Raw genomic sequence first — 19,359 nt, forward strand, 5'->3', positions numbered from 1 at the left:
TATCACTGCCTGGTTGCAATGATCCATTCTTGAAAAAATTTCAAACTCATTGTGCTTTTGCTTTTTTGCATTTTTTACCAAATGGCCATGAATTCATGGGTCCTTGACCCATACCCACCCTCATATCCATCTCACTAGAATTCTGCTTTCAGCACAATTTTTTGCCTTACTGGAGATTTCCTCCTCTTCATTTTCTGGAGGAATTTCTACAAAATCATTCTTTCTCAAGGGCTCCTTTAGTAGAAAATGTGAAAACCAAGAGAAAACCTGCTATGGAGTACAAATTCACAAGAACATTTTGGATAGTTATTATGGATAGATTTATTGCTTTTAAAATCAACCGTCACAAGAAATCCTGTTTGCATTGCTTTTTCCTCACCATCCTGTTATCCTCACTCCTATTTTAGTTTTCATTCTAATTGAGAAATAAAGCAGATATACCAGAGAGCACTTTGCCTTACCCAGAAATGCTTAGCAGACAAACCCTGTTTCTTCAAAAGCACTGACTGTCTCTATAGAGAAGAAAAATAAAATCTCTTGGAAGTGTAGCTAGTCTTGCTTCCCGGAAATAGTTAAAAATCTCAAGTTAAAGTGTATGGTTTTAGGGCCATCACCCATTCTTTGGTGAGAGTTACACTCTTTCCAAAGGTGCAAACCCAGTTGTGAAGCAGGGCCACATTCTAGCTGGCTTTTTTGGTCACAGCCGAGTTCACTAATTTAACTGATTTTTTAAACTTTCAATTTGAAAATCATTTACAAGTATAAGAATTAAGAAAGTGCAGAATGTGTTCAGGATTTTTTTTTCATCTTAGAACAAAGTGCACTCAAAGTATTCAATGTATGAAATTTCCCAAGATCTCTGTGTTACATTCAAACATACAAAAGTTAAATGACTTTGAAGTAAGACATACTATTCATTTTCATTTTTAGAGAATATTAATATCTACTCACATGAGGCAACCCAACCCAACAGTGTCACATTCCATTCTGTACAACTGCTGTTAGTTAGAAGGAAAATGATTCAATTATTTTTACTGGATGTCTTTTACTAGATAGTGAAGTCGCTCAGTCGTGTCTGACTCTTTGCAACCCCATGGACTATAGCCTACCAGGCTCTTCTGTCCATGGGATTTTCCAGGCAAGAATACTAGAGTGGGTTGCCAATTCCTTCTCCAATTACTAGATAAGCACTATCTCATATATGTGCTAAATGCTGCAGAGAAAACCCAGCTCTCTTAGAGCTTACAGTCAAGTGAAGAATATAAGTATTAATCAAGTAACCACATAAACAAATGAAAAACTGCAAATCTGACACCCTCTGTCTCTCTCTGTTCTACTTCCCTGCTTTATCTGTTTTGAAAGTACTTATTCTGTGATGTTTATATTTATTTGTTTGTTTATTGTCTGTTTCCCATCCTCGAAAGGCAGCTCCATAAGGGAGATGTCATCTGTCCTGTTCAGTAACTCGGCTCTAGTACCTAAAATAGAACTTGACACGTTGTAGATTCTCAGTAAATATTCTTTGGATGAAAGTATTAATAAAGTGCTGTCAGAAGTACTCAGTGTTCTCATATCCTTTATTAGAATTAGTTGATTCATCAGGGAAGTCAAGAAATACTTCCTTGCAGAAGAGATACTTGAGAAGGAAAGTGGGAATTAGGCTGAGAAACGATGGGAGATCATTCAAGGTAATAGGCGCAAAGTCCCTGTGGCAAGAGGGAATATGAAAAAAGATAAAGGACAGAAAGATGACCTGGAGGCAGAGGAGGAGAGACCAAATGAAATAGGATTGCAAGATGAAAGAGGAAGGGAAGGGTGGAGGCCAGACCATGGAGGATCTTGCAGGCTGAATTACGAAGTCAAGAAGTTGTCTTTATCCTGAAAATAACGAAAAATCATTTCAGTATTTTAAGAAGGGAGGTGACTTAGATTTGAAAAGGTTACTCACCTAGAATGAATTTGGGAAACCCAGCTAAAAGGCAGTGGTTCAGATAAGCAATATAGTTAGTGTGAACTTAAGTGCAGGTAGTGGAGATTGGAGTAGATACATGCAGAAGTAGATGCATTCATGGAAATGTAAGGTTTGGTGAAAAGTGGGGTAAAAGGTGAAGGTGGAGGAGGTGTCAGGGTTGAGCTGAAGGTTATGGTTGAATCATGGGATAATGATGGGGATGGTGGTACCATCCAGTGGAATAGTGGTACTTGGAAGAGGATCAAGTTTGAGAAGGAAGATGATGAGTTCAGTTTTAGTTACATTGATTTCACAGTTTCTTGGGCACCCTCAAGAACTTATTAAGTTAGAGACAGTTCAGAGCTTGGAAAGCCTGGGCTCAAGCAATAAATATATGAGTATTCTAAAGAAGGTGATTAAAACCGTGGACTATGGGACTTCCCCTGTGGTCCAGTGGCTAAGACTCGACACTCCCGATATAGGGGACCTGGGTTTGATCCCTGGTCAAGGAACTAGATTCCACATGTAGCTACTAAGAGGTTGTATGCCTCAACTAAAGATCCTACAGGCTGCAACTAAGACCCACTGCAGCCAAATAAATATTTTTTAAAAAATCATGGGCCAGAGAATAAATTGAGAAGAGGAGGGATGTGTAGTTTCATATAAAGATCTCTGGTTGTTGGGGAAAGGATGGAAATGCCAACCAAGCCCTGACACAGGCTGGCAGCCCTGGCCATTCATGCCCACATCTGAGGAGTACTAGATAACCTTTGGTGCTTACTTGGTAGAACATTCAATGGACCATAGACAGCAGCCTTCTAGAACTTTCTAGATTGAAGCATAGCTGAAAGTCAACTTCCTCTTCTTCCTTATCAAGGGAAAGAAGAGAAAAATCTTATGATATTGTTACTTTGATAAAGTATTTTACCAAACCTATACTTTTAAAGTTGGTGATGGACAGAGAAGCCTGGCATGTTGCAGTCTATGGGGTTGCAGAGTCAGACATGACTGAGCCACTGAACTGAACTGATACTTTAAAACATTCTTTCTTTATGGTATGTCTGTATATATTCAAAACATAAAACTACTGTGGTAATTTGTTCCCATTCAGATCAGATCAGATCAGATCAGTCGCTCAGTCGTGTCTGACTCTTTGCGACCCCATGAATCGCAGCACGCCAGGCCTCCCTGTCCATCACCAACTCCCGGAGTTCACTCAGACTCATGTCCATCGAGTCAATGATGCCATCCAGCCATCTCATCCTCTGTCGTCCCCTTCTCCTCCTGCCCCCAATCCCTCCCAGCATCAGAGTCTTTTCCAATGAGTCAACTCTTCCCATGAGGTGGCCAAAGTACTGGAGTTTCAGTTTTAGCATCATTCCTTCCAAAGAAATCCCAGGGCTGATCTCCTTGCAGTCCAAGGGACTCTCAAGAGTCTTCTCCAACACCACAGTTCAAAAGCATCAATTCTTCGGCACTCAGCCTTCTTCACAGTCCAACTCTCACATCCATACATGACCACAGAAAAAACCATAGCCTTGACTAGACGGACCTTTGCTGGCAAAGTAATGTCTCTGCTTTTGAATATACTATCTAGGTTAGATATTAATGAAAAGATTTTTTTAAATACATTATTTGTAAGCATTTAAAGGTAGATGTTTTTGTGATTTTACACAGGTGGTTGATGAGACACTTGGAAAGTAAAATTATGTTTATAACTCAGATCAACTGAGGGGTTTTTTGAGCCAACAGCTGCCTGAAGGGCTTTGCAACTATTACCTCCTTTACTTAACCCTAGGAGGTGGCTACTATCATTCCCATTTGATAGATGAGGGAACTGGCATAGCAAGGTCAGCAAATTGATTCAAGGTCACACAGATGATAAATAGTGGATCCAGAATCTGAAGGAGAACTCCCCTTCATGGGAAATACTCATAATAACTGTGCCAGATTTTATTAGAATCTACCATGCACATTTTAAAATGTTTTGTATTTTGAATTATGCTGAAAGCCTTTGCATGCATGTGTGCTAAGTCGCTTCAGTTGTGTCCAACTCTTTGCAACCCCATGGACTGTAGCCCTCCAGGCTCCTCTGTCCATGGGGATTCTCCAGGCAAGAATGGACTGGAGTGGGTTGCCATGCCCTCCTCCAGGGGATCATCCCAACCCAGGGATCGAACCCATGTCTCTTATGTCTCCTGCTTCAGCAAGTAGGTTCTTTACCACTAGCAGCACCTGGGAAATCAGAATGCCTTTAGTATGAGCTTTATGCACTACTTAGCGATTTGCAGATTCTGCTGCTGCTGCTGCTGCTGTGTCGCTTCAGTCGTGTCCAACTCTGTGCGACCCCATAGACGGCAGCCCACCAGGCCTCCCATCCCTGGGATTCTCCAGGCAAGAACACTGGAGTGGGTTGCCATTTCCTTCTTCAATGCATGAAAGATTCTGGTGAGCTTTAAAAAATCTGTTTGGGCCTGCTACCCTATTTCCCAACCAAATTCCCTTTGGGTTGTCTGGAATGAAACAGTCCTAAAAGGCCACTCTGGCCTATAGGTTGCTTTCTGGCTTGTGGAATAATATGTGATACCCTGATCAAGTTGTAATATAATGCTTTGGGGTCTCTTAATCATAGAAGAGATCATTTTCTCAACTTGAAGCAGAGGTATGTCCAGACATGAGGGCACAGGAAAAGTATTTAGCAAAATTCCCCACAAAACCAAAGGTGGAAGATTTGGTGGTTTATGTCATTGGCAAAACTTTGGAGTAGATGTCACAGCCATTGTTGAAATAATACTTCAAATCCTAACAACTCCAAAAGGCAACTACAACCACCACACTCAGGAGTTCATCTGAATCAACCGCTCTGGGCACAAAGGAGACTTCAAGAGGGGGACACAGGAAACTCAGGGTCAGACCCCTCTCCCCATCGTTTTTTCCCTGCTACAGGCTCCCAATCACACTCCCTCCCCTAATTACAGCTCTAAATCTTTCAGCATTCACTGGTCCCTCCAGCCACAGGATTTGGCAAGGAAAGTAAAGTGGAAATTAATTTAAGTTTAGATCCAGAGCAAAGACTTCATTGCTGATTTCCACTCACTCATCATCTGATGAATGGTCAGGGGGAAGATGGGCTAGAAGAAGAGGATAGAAGAGTTTCTGTATAGTCACTAAATGTTGAGAGAAACAAACACTATCCATGGCCAAAAGAGTATGAAATTCATGCCTTCCTAATTCTGTACTAGTAATAGTAACTTTAATTTTTCGTTTTATTGTTTTCAATTTTTATTGAAATGTAGTTGATTTATGATGTTATGTTAGTTTCGGGTGTACAGCAAAACAATTCAGATATATATATATATATATATAATTTCTTTTAGATTCTTTTCCATTATAGTTATTATAAGATGTTGAGTATAGTTCCCTGAGCTGTACAGTAGGTCCTTGTTGACTTTCTATTTTATAGGTAGTAGTGTGTATATTTTAATTCCAAACTCCTAATTTACCCCTCCCTCTGCTTTCCTCTTTAATAACCATAAGTTTGTTTTCTGTCTGTGAGTCTATTTCTGTTTTCTAAATAAGTTCGTCTGTATTGGGTATTTTTCTAGATTCCACATACAAGCGATCTCATGTGATATGTCTTTCTCTACCTGACTTACTTCACTTAGTATGATGATCCCTAGGTCCATTCATGTAGCTCTAAAATAATAATAGTAGCTTTTAAATTATGATAAATGTTCAAGAGCCTTTCCAATTCTGTAATAATGATAATAACTTAAAAATTATGATAAAGGTTAATATTGAATACGAGTAAAGTGCCAGAAACACCTCTGAGCATTGCAAGAGTATTATGTCTTTTAATCCTCACAACATAGATAATCCTAGGTATTATCTATCTAGGAGGTAGATAACATTATTTTCCCTCCATTTTGGATGCAGAACCCAAGGCCCTGAGAGGTTAAATAATTTGTCCAAGTTCACACAGCTGATTATTTTCAATCCATAATTTGTATCCGTATGGAGTCACACAACTCAGTGTAGAGACTGCTCTCTTGACCACCAGGAGCATTCACTTACCAAGGGGTGACTGTCTTCTCACAAAGGCTGGAGAGGAGGGCGGGGACGGTTCCTCAGGACTGACGGACTCAGCGGGCCTGGGAGCACAGCTGGAAGTAAGTTAGGTTGGAGGCAGCATGGGAGGGACGAGAAGGAACCAGCAGTTCTCTGAAGAAATGATGGGCAATCTGACTCCACTGCCAGTGAGGCTGAATGGGCCCATTCTGGGAGCATGGGGCCGAAAGCGCAGGCGAGCTTCTTATGGGGCACTTAGCTAAGCCCCGCTCTGCTTTATATGAGACTGTTGCTTTGATTGCCTTTGCCTGTGAAGTCTGTACTTAATAAATCAAAGGGATCTCACCAAGGGCTCTTCACTGTGAAAGTGTCCAGTCCTGCTGTTGTGAACTCCCAGGACAGTCTCTCCAGCCTGCTCGGGGCACACAGCCTGCTCTGCTGGTTCAGTTCTGCTCTCTTCATACTTGGTGTCCATTTTTGCAGCTGGTCAAAGTGTGGTCTGGTGTCATTGCTCTCCCTACCTGCCTCCACAAATAAGGAAGATTGGAAAGATTTGTCCTCAGTGAAATTTTACTTTGTTGCTGGCACATGGTAATAGACATTGAATCAATCACTCTGTGTGTGTGTGTGTAAGCAGATGAATAATAGAAACATTGGAGGCTCTTTGCACACCTCCAATCTGGGCACAGGACACTCACTTTCAAGATGGGAATAGTCTTCGCTTGTAGGGCATAAGCAACTCCAAAACCTCTTGGTCATATCACCATGAACTTTACCTCGCCAGCATTTCCTCCCCAGAATCCTGCCACGGAGGCAAACAGGAACTTCCTGCGTTGAAGGTCAGATGTTCTGAATCACCCTCCATTCACGTCAGGCATTTTAACATTTATTCTGCTTTGGAGAAAAACAACCGGCCCGTGTACCATTGCCCTTGGTTTTTTTCAAGTGTTCAGTTTTTCACCAAGCCCCACCCTGAGCACACCCACTAAGATTACAAACATTCAGAAAATTGCAGGCTTTTGCCAGATAATTGGCAGTGCTTTTCTGAATAAAAATACAGCCACCCACACGCCACGTTTGCTCCAGTTGGCAATGAATCAAAAGTCAGGCACACTCTCAGTGGTGACCACAGGTCTGCTCCATCAGGTAGAGAATTTTTCTAATAACCTTTTAGTCTCCCCAAGCATCTCAGTAGCACTTGGGCTGATTGTATAGACCAGGTTATTAACCAGAATGGCAAGGTGCGCTTTACTGTGTTTTCTAAGTACAGCCAGCATTGTCTGATGCCAAGAAGAGAAATGGCCAAGTTGGAACTGTGCACTCAGCAGGGATTCCCTGGCCCTTGCTGAGCATGTCTCTCCCCGCAAAGACTATACTTTGCTCCTAAACTTTGTTCTCGAAGATCCTGCAGCTCAGATTTAGGCATTTCCCGCCTAGCTGCTACTTAGTCAAAAATATACCTGTGTATTGACTGACAAGCAGACACAGAGAGATGTTTATGTTAAATGAGAAAATCAGATTATCAGTGTTATACAATGTATTATCCCAAGTTTGTAAAAACAATAACATAAATATATACAGAGGAAAAATAACTGTTAACAGTGATTAGTGATATTATTAAGTTTTTATTTGATCCTTTTCACTCATTTATACTGTCTGCATGCCTGCTCAGTCGTGTCTGACTCTTGGCAACCCCATGGACTGTAGCCCACCAGGCTCCTCTGTCCATGGCATTTTTCCAGGCAAGAATATTGGAGTGGGTTGTCATTTCTCCAGGGGATCTTTCTGACCCAGGGATTGAACCTGCATCTCCTGCATCTGCTGCATTGACAGCTGGATTCTTTACCACGGAACCACCGGGGAAGCCCATACCGTCTACATATATTTATTTCTCTATAATAAATAAATTAATAAGCAAAAGAAAAGAAAACCTACCATCTCTTATGACCAGTTTAAAATCTCAATCTTTCCCGTACCTGAGCGTATGTAGAAGATACATAAAACATACATAGAATATGCAGAATTGCACGTGTGCCTTTGTAATACTTACAACTTTCCTCCTTGAACTATAGATTTGAGAAGTGTTGTCTCATCTCATCTCCCACAGCAGATTTAAGCACTTTGAGAGCAAAGACTGGATTGAGTCTTGTTCTGTCTCCTGCAGCACCAATGTTCACTTCCCAGTCCCTGTCAGGCGCACACAGCCAGGGGTTCCTTTTGAGAGAATAATTATGCACATCCTTGGACACATTCTGTGTTTTCTGAAAGGTCCCACCAAAATTTTCTCTTTCAAAATTAAAAATCCTGTTTTGGGATTTCCTTGATGGTCCAGTGGTTAGGACTCTGACTCCCCAATGCAGGGACCCTGGATTCTACCCTGATCAGGTAACTAGATCCTACAAGCTGCAAATAAGACCTGGCAGAGCCAAAAAAAAAAAAAAATCCTGTGTTTTTTTTTCAAAAATTATGATTCTAAAAGCTACACACTCCAGTGTTCATCGCAGCACTATTTATAGAAGCCAAGACATGGAAGCAACCTAAATGTCCATTGACAGATGACAGATGTATAGATAAAGAAGATGTGTATGTATACACAGTGGAATACTACTCAGTCATAAAGTGAACAGAATAATGCCATTTGCACCAACATGGATGGACTTAAAGATTATTATACTAAGTGAAGTAAGACAGAGAAAGACAAATACCGTACTTATGTGGAATCTAAAAAATGATACAAATGAACTTATTTACAAAACAGAAGCAGACTCAGACAAAGAAAACAAATTTTTGATTTCTAAAGGGGACGGCAGGGGACAGATAAATTAGGAGTTTAGGATTAACAAATACATACTACTATGTATAAAATAGATTTAAAAACCAAGGACCTAATATTTAGTACAGGGAACTATATGCAATGTCTTGTAATAACCTATAATGGAAAAGAATCTGAAAGAGAATACTTATATATTACTGAACCATTTTGCTGTATACCTGAAACTAACACAACATTGTAAAACCGATTATTCTTTGGTTAAAAAAATCTGTCTTTTTAATGAAATGAATAACTAAAAAGCTTCACATAGGTATTTTGCCATGGCTAGTATATTAAAAAATAACAACATCAATATCACTAAATAGAAGATGCGGTGACATTAGCTCTGGGACTCCAAAAAGCAGGCACATTGAGAACTACAGGGATGTTCAGTTTCTTACAGTTAATGCCTAATTTTCCCAAACCATAGATGCTGCTTTTAATTTCTGAAAGCTTTTAATTTATTCTGAGATGCTAATATGTCAAAATTCCAACGATTAGCCAGGGAAAGGTGAAGTGAAACTCGTGATTCTTTCTAAAAAGAATCATGACTTGTGACTTATTTAGTGTGTTGGCTTCCATCTAGCAGAATTCCTAAAAGATAATCACAGATTTATCTACTATGTGAAAAATAGGATGCAGAAATACATCAAATAAATTTATGTGTAGGCTTGGCAAGTGGTGAAGATCAGATAAGCCTTTGTGTTCCACGACTGAGGAAAAGACCCTTGGCTTTCAGAGCTGGGCCTCTCTGCTCAACATTCACATGGACCCTCATTCAACTCACATTCCGGTCAGCACCTAGGGGCCTGCAGAACCTGTTTCAAGTATACCTTCACCACATCACTGCCAACTCAGCCCGCCTCTTTAATTTCCAGCTTCAGCCATGCCTTAAACATCTTTATAAATTAGAGGGTTTTATTGGGTACCAGACAGCAAGGTCTGATTCTTTAATGACTTTTATTTATACCTTCAACAAACATATATGTGCCAGGCTAGTTCCTCTGAATAAAGTGGTGAGCAACAGAGGCAGCAAGCCTGGCTTTGGAGAGCTTCTGGTCCAGCCAGGGAACGCAGACACTATGCTACAGATAAACAGCCAAATAGTTGCTTCCTTCCGGTTGTCCTAAGTCCTATGGAAGAAAAGCATAGTGGAGAAGACAGTGAATAATCAGCATTTCTGAACCAATCTGAGGAGTCAGGGCAGCTTCTCTGCAGAAGCCAAGCCCTTAAGGGTAAGTTCAGAGTCTCCCCAACAAAGAGGACATGTAATGGCATAGGGTCAGGAGTGTGGAGCATCCTAGGAACTGAGAAAAGCTGTTGAGGTCATGGAATGCCTTGCAGGTCACACAACCGGGTATTTATCCACAGAGTAATAGAGAACCAGGAAAGGTAGTGGTGCAGGGGAACAACACATGCAGGTTGCTTAAAAACCTCTCTTGTTGCTGTGTGGAGAATACATGAGGGGTAAAGACATCAGGGTAACCTGTCAGAGGCCATTGGGTCATCGAAGTAACAGGTGACAGGGCTGCAAACAGCATGCAGCATCGTGGAAGTGAGAATGGGCAGAGACGAGGGATTCAAGATACGTTTTAGAAATATATACATAAAACACACAACAATAACAACAACCAAAATTGCATCTGTGTCACTCTGTAAGATGTACTAAAACTAATGCTGGTCATAATAAAAGATTTCAGTGTAATCCTTGTCTATTTTCATTTCATAGGTTTATGAGACTAGAGACTTCAGTGGACAACATAAATCATATATATTCCATGACTAGTTTGTTTTCTTAAAATTCTTCTCTAAACTTTCTAGAGGGACATTATAGACCACCACTCCTGGAATTATCAAGTTTAAAGCAGTGATGAGTGTTGAGCTCCAAGTATATGCCAGGCCTTCTGTGATATTGAAAAATATATGGTCCCTGTCCCTAAGGGGTTTGTGGTCCATGGTAGAAAGTGAGCTCTCTTTGGGACAGAAGAATAGGAGTGCAAGGAACTGAGTCTCAGAACTGTAATTAATGAACGGGGTTGGAAAGAGGAACTAGAAAAGGATTCTCAAATAAGCTGTTGAAGAGATAAGAGGAGAACCAGGCATCACAATGGAAACTGAGAAAGAGGAAGAGATGAGGATTACTACGACTGAGGGCTAAACTGGCGCAGAGGTAAGGAGTGAGAAAAGCCATGAGGAAGAATCTAGTGGCAGAAGACAGGTCCGTGATGGGAGACAGGGCAGGCAGAAGCCACTGCAGCGAGCCAAGAGAGAGGAGAAGACAAAGAAATACGACCACCATTATTGATTAACCTTTATTGATTAATTTATGTGTTCCCTGGTTCCAGGAAAAATTTAAGAACATTTAAAAGGATTTACATATACTGCAGGGAAACATAAATTGAGAGAGGAATGAAAGAAAGGAAAACAAGGGTGGTGTTCTAAAACGAAGCCAGAAATGTGGCTAAATATGTGGCTTTGGCTGCACTCAAAGGAGGGAATTTGATCAAACGGTATGAACTACGCAGCTGCAGATGATAATCCAGTCCCCGTATGTAGCTCTTCTCCTTATTCTATTGTTAACTTGGGTTTTTTCCATTTCAAAGTCCAGATTGTGTTCCAAACTGGGTCCATCTGTCAATATTTATAGAGTTTTTGCTATTTGAAAGGTATCCTTAATTAAAAGATGGACAGAATGAGTGCCAAATGTCTTCGTGGAAGCTCATCACCACCACCATAAGGCAAATCAAAGCTTATACCCTTCAGACAGAGGCTGCCCAGGTGGCGCAATGGGCAAAGAATTCACTCGCAATGCAAAGACACAGAAGAAGCGGGTTCAGTTCCTGGGTCGGGAAGATCCCTGGAGGAGAGCATGACAACCCACTCCAGTATTCTTGCCTGGAGAATCCCATGGACAGGGACAGAGGAGCCTGGAGGGCTACAATCCACAGGGTCTCTCATTTTGATATTTGGCAAAACTAATACAATTTGTAAAGTTTAAAAATAAAATTAAAAAAAAAAAAAAAAAAGAGTTGGACATGACTGAAGCGACTTAGCACGCACGTACCGGACATGACTGAAGCGACTTAACACGCACGTACCCTTAGGACATGTCACTACTGCCTCCTGTGAAAATAAAGGGAGGAACACTTGAGGATAATATATAGTCTCTTGATAACAAGAAGGGGATGGAAAAATGGAGCTGTTCCAAGTGTAGGTAACAATCTCAATTTAGACCAAAGAGAAAGGAAAGCCGTAGTAAAAGAAGCAATGGAACAAAGCAATGTTTGTCACCTGGCTCCTGGTTGTCTGCCCCACTGGATGCAAAGCCTCTTCAGAGCCTGGCCTCTGTTCACTTCTCCAGTGCCACTGAAATGTGCTAGGTTCATGGAAGATGCTCAGTGCTTGGGGAACAAATACATGTTGAATAGTAGAACAGCACGACTTCTGGCTCCAAATGGGTGTTTAAATAGTTACAACTATTGAAATCAAGCAGATAACTTCTCTCAGCCTCAGTTTTCTCATCTTTGAAAGTAGACTGCATGCAGCAAAGGTCACTAATTACACCCCACCTTCCTTCTGTTCTTTCTTATGGCTGTTTCTTAGCTGGAGACTCCTAGTCTCTCAGCTGATCTCTAGGGATTCTGCAGTCTGGCTCATAGGGAATTCTGACTTGTACTCTAAAGGAGCCTTATTTAAGCCCAGAGTTGAGAAGGAGATGGCCCTGGTGACATCCCACCAGTCCTGAAGGTCAGCCATGGTGCAGCAGATTAATCGTGTATGAGTAACTAAGAGCTAGCTTGGGCTAGGCAATCTCAGCTGGCAAGCCTTGCTTTAAATGACTTTCTATCTGGAAATACCCAGAAAAGAGTAATTAAGGTCAATTTGTAGTGCCCAGAACATACCAGGGACTTCACAGCTTCATAAAAAGACTTTGAGCAACAAGTCAAAAAAATTGCCATTATTTAGTACACTGGTACTTTGAAAACTGTCCTTTGATGTATGTTTTTTAAAAAATATCCTTTGAAAAATATTACAAGATTGAGTGTACCATTAAAAAGGGATAAAATATAGTGTTATTTTGAAAAAACACTGAAGCACTTTGTAAATAACATTGATACATTCTGATTTTTATTAATCAGATTATCCACTATTAGGATATTTCTTTTGTCTGAGGAAAGTAAGTGTTTACTCTCCCAAGCCCAACTAAACAAAAGGATTCACAAAGTATCCTTTAAATAACACAATGGCCTATTGTTTATAAAATATGATTCAATATTCAGAAATTAGAATTTAAATACATATGCACCTATCACAATGTCCAAAAATGAAGGGTTGTTTCAATGTGCTGACCTAAATAACATGGAAAAGGCACACGACCAAGTGAGAGAACTTGACCTTAGCTGCCTTGCTATTCAGTGTCAAAAACACCACCACCAATAGCATTTGCAGGACCAGTCCTCACCACAGATTATTACATGCTCTATGTAAGTCCCAAATTTCTCTTTCCAAAGCAAGAGAATTTGGGGGTTCTGAAGATGCTCTAAAGGGGAAGATCTAATATTACATGATATCACTCATATGTGAAATCTAATTTTTTAAAAAGACACAAATTAACTTATTTACAAAACTGAAACAGACTTACAGACATTGGAAACAAATTTATGATTCAGTTCAGTTCAGTGGCTCAGTCGTGTCCGACTCTTTGCGACCCCATGAACCGCAGCACTCCAGGCCTCCCTGTCCATCACCAACTCCCAGAGTTCACTCAGACTCACATCCATCGAGTCAGTGATGCCATCCAGCCATCTCATCCTCTGTCATCCCCTTCTCCTCCTGCCCCCAATCCCTCCCAGCATCAGAGTCTTTTCCAATGAGTCAACTCTTCTCAGGAGGTGGCCAAAGTACTGAAGTTTCAGCTTTTACCAAAAGGCAAAGTGTTGGGGGAAGTGATAAATCAGGTGTTTGGGATTAACACTCACAATACTATATATGCGGGAGGAGGAAATTGCAATCCACTCCAGTATTCTTGCCTGGAAAATCCCATGGACAGAGAAGCCTGCAGGCTACAGTCCATGAGGTCACAAAGAGTCAGACACTGCTTAGCAACTGATCGACAACAGCAACAATAACAACAACAACTATATATGAGCTAGATAACCAACAAGGACCAACTGTATAGTACAGGGAACTCTACTCAACATTCTGTGATAACCTATATGAGAAAAGAATCTGGAAAAGAATGAATACCTGTACATATATAACTGGATCACTTTGCTGTACAGCAGATACTAACATAATGTTGTAAATCAACTATATTCCAATAAAATTTTTTTTAAAAAACATAAAGGAGAAGATCTCTCAAGCTCCCTACATAAATGGATATTACTAAACACACACATCCCCAGCATTAGGAAATGAGTGAAACCAGCTTAAAACAAATGTACTCCCTGTCCTATGGGGGCCCAGTCAGCCATTGAGGAGTCAGATGAAGAACACTGGGCATCTGTTAAATAAAACCTGAGTCATGTGCCTGAATTCTCATCAGTCCCCTCAATGCTTATATGAGATATGGTTAATTTATAGTAGAATGATTCTATTCTTGGTGGGGTGTGGTTTTTAAGCCCCACAGGTGACTCTTCCATCTTTTCCAGGCTTTCCTGCTCACCCCTATTTAGCTGTAGCTAGTGGCTCCTGCTCTGTTAATGGTCTGCTTACTGGCCAGAGATGAAGTCACCACATTGGCTTTACAAGCTCTCACAGCTGCACGGCATCCCCTGAGACTCTTACTGGGGCAAGAAAATGTGCCTGCAGAGCTTCGAGCCACACTAGTCGGTTCTGGTGGTGCCAGAGAGAGCCCTTTTTTCCTGAGGGGGCCTGCATGTCTCTTAAAGGTCAGTCTCCAGGCCTCCAGGCCAGTGCGGAAAGCCATGCCACGCCAGAGCCTTCTGCGAGGCCTGGCCCTGCGTGACCGCAGAGGCTGGGTCAGAGATTTTTGCATCTGTGTCCTGTTATTTCCTCTAATAATAATTGGAGCCTTGTGGGGCCAGGTTCCCAATGGATAGAATATCAGATGCGTGTTCACATCGTTTTAGAACTTTTGGTTTCTCCTGGTCCATTCCCTGTCCTCTGCTGGAAGACAGTGAAGAAGTCTATTTTCCTCTGTCTTTGAAATCAGTCACTTTCTTTAAAGCACTAAACAAAATAGGGGAAAATTCATTCCTTTTAGCAAAAGAATAGGGGAAAGAATTCATTTAGCAAAAGAACAGGATGAGAGTAGTAAGGGAGGATGAGGATAAAAGAGGAGAATTACAAAGGTCATTTTCATATTGCAACACCAAATATACACTTGCCTGGTGGTACTGGGATAAAGAATCTGCCTTGCAATGCAGGGGGTGCATGTTCAATCCATGGTTGGGGAACTAAGATCCCACATATCTTGTGGTGCAGCCAAAAAAATTAAAAAAAATAATATTGTAAAATGTTTGATGGAGAGCTATTTCCTCAGGCAGCCTCAGTATCAGGTATCTATTAATGTGGAGGTATAATATATAGGTTCGATCCCTGGGTTGGGAAGATCCCCTGAAGGAGGGCATGGCAACCCAGTCCAGTATTCTTGCCTTGGAGAATCCTATGGACAGAGGAGCCTGGCTACAGTCCATAGGGTCGCATAGAGTCAGACACGGCTGAAGCTACTGAGCATGCGTAAGTATATAGCTACTAATATTTAGTTGATTATACTATAATAATAAAATTAAAATTAAATTAAAACACAGAAATGGAATTTTAAGATATACTAACAGAATATTTCTTTTAAAAATGGCTACTTAGATGCCTTTTCTATTGCCCTGTATATTAGAAGGATTATATATTTAAAGGAATTCTTTTATGTTTTTTCGTAAGTCAGTGGGCTTCCTCCCCCCACTTATCCAGGGTTTACTTGTCTGGGGCAAATCTCTTTCAATGACAACCTTCCTAGGGAGAGGTGAGAGGGAAGAAGAGATCAGGGAGCAGGGAGCCCAGCGTTCACTGATTTGGGATATTCTGAGCAATACAATGAACTGAAAGGTAAGCTGGCTCCCTGCTACCTCCCACTTAAGTCTGGATGCAGAGACAATGGAAGAAGGAACCCGCTGAGAATTATTTGAGAACTTGTATGATCATTCCACTTCATCCTCTAAATAATTAGTAGGGTATAAAGAGATATGGGGCTTCCCTGATGGCTCAGCAGGTAAATAATCTGCCTATAATACAAGAGACACAGGTTTGATCCCTGGATCAGGAAGCTCCCCTGGAGGAAGGCATGGCAATCCACTCCAGTATTTTTGCCAGGAAAATCTCATGGACAGAGGAGCTTAGCAGGCCACTGTCCATGGTGTCGAAAGCAGTCAGACACGACTGAAGTAACTGAGAACACAAGAAGAGGTATGCATTTGGGAGTACTTTTTTTTCATTTAGAAAGAGCACAGACAAGGAAGGATAGGCTGAATGGACTTATTGTAAAGCAGAAGGTTCATATCTGGCTGGTAGTCAGGAGGTTTGGTTGGGGACCCTCAGGCCCTGGTGGGACTGTTTGTTGAGGAGGTCTCTGGCACAGGCCTCAGAGGCTAGCTGAGCGTAGCCGGCTACCGCAAAGGTGACCACGTCTTAAGATGTATCCCACATCCCACCTTGTTATCCCAAAGGGATCTGGAGTCTTGCAGGAGCTCGCCTCCTGTAAGGGGAATTGGCAGCAGATGCCAGGATGTGTTTTCATCTGAACTAAAACCAGGAATCATCAACATCTTGACCAAAGGCAGGCTGAGGAGGCCATGAATCTACAAAGTTGCACATCGTCTAAGACTGGGAGTGGAGAGTTGGTCCTTTAGTTGGTTTTCTTTCTTTCTCTTTCTTCCTTCCTTTCTTTTTTTCTTTCTCAGGTCTGAGTTATGGCACCCGAGTTCTCTAGTTCAGGTGTGGGCTCAGTAGTTGTGGCTCAAGGGCTTAGTTGCCCTGCAGAATGTGGGATCTTAGTTCTGAGACCAGGGATCAAACCCACATCCCCTTCACTGGAAGGTGGATTCTTAACCAATGGATCACCAGTGAAGTCCCCCCATCCTCTGGTTGACAGGAAGATGTGCTAGCAACAAGCATACCTTTTACAAGAAAGATGCAACTACTCAGAGCAATTTATATTCAACTGAAGTAGATGGAATAAAGTGGTAAAAGGATCTTGCCTTGATAGCACTTTACCCTGGAATGATTTAAATGATACTTCAAAAGCACTAAACTGCAGGCACCCACATGCCGCGCTACTGGGGAGGATAGACTAGACCAAACTTCTGGAGGACAACTTGTCAATGCATGTCACAAGTGTTAAACATGTGTAATTCTGGTAATTCTACCCCTAGGAATGGATACTATAGAAACAATCATATATACCCACTAAAGTCTTGTAGTGTTATTTTTAAGTGAGAAATTTTTAAGTGAAAGGCCTTGTAGAGTTATTTTTAGTGAGAAAAGAAGGCAAAAATACCTAAATCTTTCAACAATGAGGGATTGCTTAAAAACTTGTACCTATGCTTTAGAATATTAGGCAGCTATATTTTAAAGAAATCCAATAAAGTTTGTTTTAAACGATTAAAATATTTTTGTAGAAAAGTTTAATGAAATAATGTTCTTGATATGATGTTAGGTTTTTAAACGGTAAATAACAAAACAGTATATATATACTATGAACCCACTTTTGGGAAAAAAGCAGAACTACGTGTTCATTCATTTATCGAGCACCTAAACAAGGGAGGAGGAAGACTTAAACATGATAGGCACAGGAAGTTGATTATGATTATATCAAGTAGAAGGGAATGTTAAAAAATATTAATAGTGGTTATTTCTGTGGCATGATAATGCTGGTGTCCTTAATTTTCTTCATTGTCCTTTTTGTATTTCCTAAAATTTCCACAAATGCATGTGTATTATTTTAAAATCAGAAAACTGGAAAAACAAACTATATGTGGTTTCCCACTGAACTTTTAAGAGTTCAGTACATGAGAAAGCACTAGTTCAGGGTGATCAGCATTTCCAGATATTCTTTCCTTTACTGGGGAAGCTGACAGGGTCAGTAACACATTGATGAGGGGAGGGGTGGGAGAGGGGCAGAGCAAGGAGAGAAGCTGAAGAAAATGACCACGTGTAGGGACTCCAGATGGCTTCCGAGGAAGTAACAGGCCAGGGTGGAGGGAGTCAATCAGACCTAGGTTAGAAGATGAAATCCTAAGAACGTCTCTCACTCCCAGGTCTGTAGCTTATGTCCTTTCCCAATTCTTGGGCCCAGTTCCTTAAAGTAAAAAGAGCTAATAGTCCCTCTCACCCAGTAAGCTGAAGAGTTGCTCTGTGTTTAGGGATCTTTCAGTAAAGATCACTACAGTGTGGACAATTGAGCTTGGGCCTTTGGGAACTCTGGGAACAGATATGTGGATAAATGAGTGAGTGAAAGAATGAATGGGTTAATTAATATGGAGTTATCCAAAGAGTGTCAAGTATAGTCACTGCTAAAAGAAAAAAAAAAAAAACAGGATATTTTTAGATTCAGAAAAGTCATATTCTCCTTGATAATGGACAAAAATGACATGAAGCTAAAGCTTAAGCAGAGTTTTGTGAAAGAGTAGTTGCTAATAAACAGATAAGCTCTGTAGGTCTAATTCTCCTTTAAAAATGTATTTATTCCTCCAATTAACAAATATTCCTGAACACCTCCCCTATGTCAAGCACTGAGCTGAAGTAGGATTACCAGTGAGAATGAAGCAGAAGTGATTGTGGTTGGAGCTGTGAGCTGTCACAGAAACTGCAGGGCTTTTTTTTATGTATTCAATCTTCATTAACTAAAGAGACATTTATGAACCCTTCACCATTTGCACCAGGCACTGTGGTCAGCACAAAGAATATACGCATAGCCCTTTCTCTTAACGATCAATCAACCTGGGGGATGGGGAGAAACATGAGAAAATCAGTAATAGGAAGCCCAATTCAGCTGGGAGGGGGCAGGAAAGCTTCTGCAATGAGTTGATGCTTGTGCTGGGCTATGGAGGAGTCATCGTTCATTCATTCACTTGCTCCTCTAATCAACAAATAAAATTTGGGCTGAGCACTAGGCCCAGGTGCTGAGAACAGAATGGTAGTCTAGTGGGAGGGAAAAATAATAAATACATAAAATAATACACGAACAAGTACATCAGATGATTATGGCTATGAAAGACATGGGGAAGGATACAAACAGGATACTGGGATGGAGAGTGGTAGTGGTGGCAGCCAGCAGGCACAGCACTCTTGAATTTAGAATGAGTGGGAGAACAGTCAGCAAAGGGCTCTCTGAGGAGGCTTTATTTAAGCAAAGACCCAAAGGTGGGGAAGCACATCGGCCATGAGAAGAACTAGGGAAAAAGCATTCTTGACCAAGAGAACAGCAGGTGCAAAGGCCCTGAGGCGGTGACAAGAGGCAGGAAGGTGGCCAGTGTGGGTGGAGCATGGGTATTCAAGGGGATGGTGGACAGGT

General features: G+C 41.1%; 1 long non-coding RNA gene across 6 annotated transcripts; it reads right to left on the reverse strand.

Annotated features, from left to right (window-relative positions):
* Nucleotides 1-1,559: 1,559 nt before the first annotated feature.
* On the reverse strand, nucleotides 1,560-13,913 carry LOC133249539 (uncharacterized). 6 transcript variants are annotated; one of them, XR_009737005.1, is made up of 9 exons: nucleotides 13,811-13,913; nucleotides 12,123-12,232; nucleotides 11,896-11,954; nucleotides 9,802-9,964; nucleotides 8,070-8,233; nucleotides 6,718-6,847; nucleotides 6,026-6,540; nucleotides 2,733-2,819; nucleotides 1,560-1,878 (listed from the first exon to the last, which is right to left on the reverse strand). It is a non-coding gene; the product is annotated as an uncharacterized LOC133249539 (long non-coding RNA). The 6 variants fall into 6 exon arrangements; XR_009737004.1 differs by having other exon boundaries at nucleotides 6,692-6,847; XR_009737006.1 differs by having other exon boundaries at nucleotides 6,026-6,102; nucleotides 6,366-6,847.
* Between the last annotated feature and the right edge of the window lie 5,446 nt (nucleotides 13,914-19,359).

This window comes from Bos javanicus, chromosome 6, assembly GCF_032452875.1.
Source record: "Bos javanicus breed banteng chromosome 6, ARS-OSU_banteng_1.0, whole genome shotgun sequence".
Classification (NCBI taxonomy): domain Eukaryota; kingdom Metazoa; phylum Chordata; class Mammalia; order Artiodactyla; family Bovidae; genus Bos; species Bos javanicus.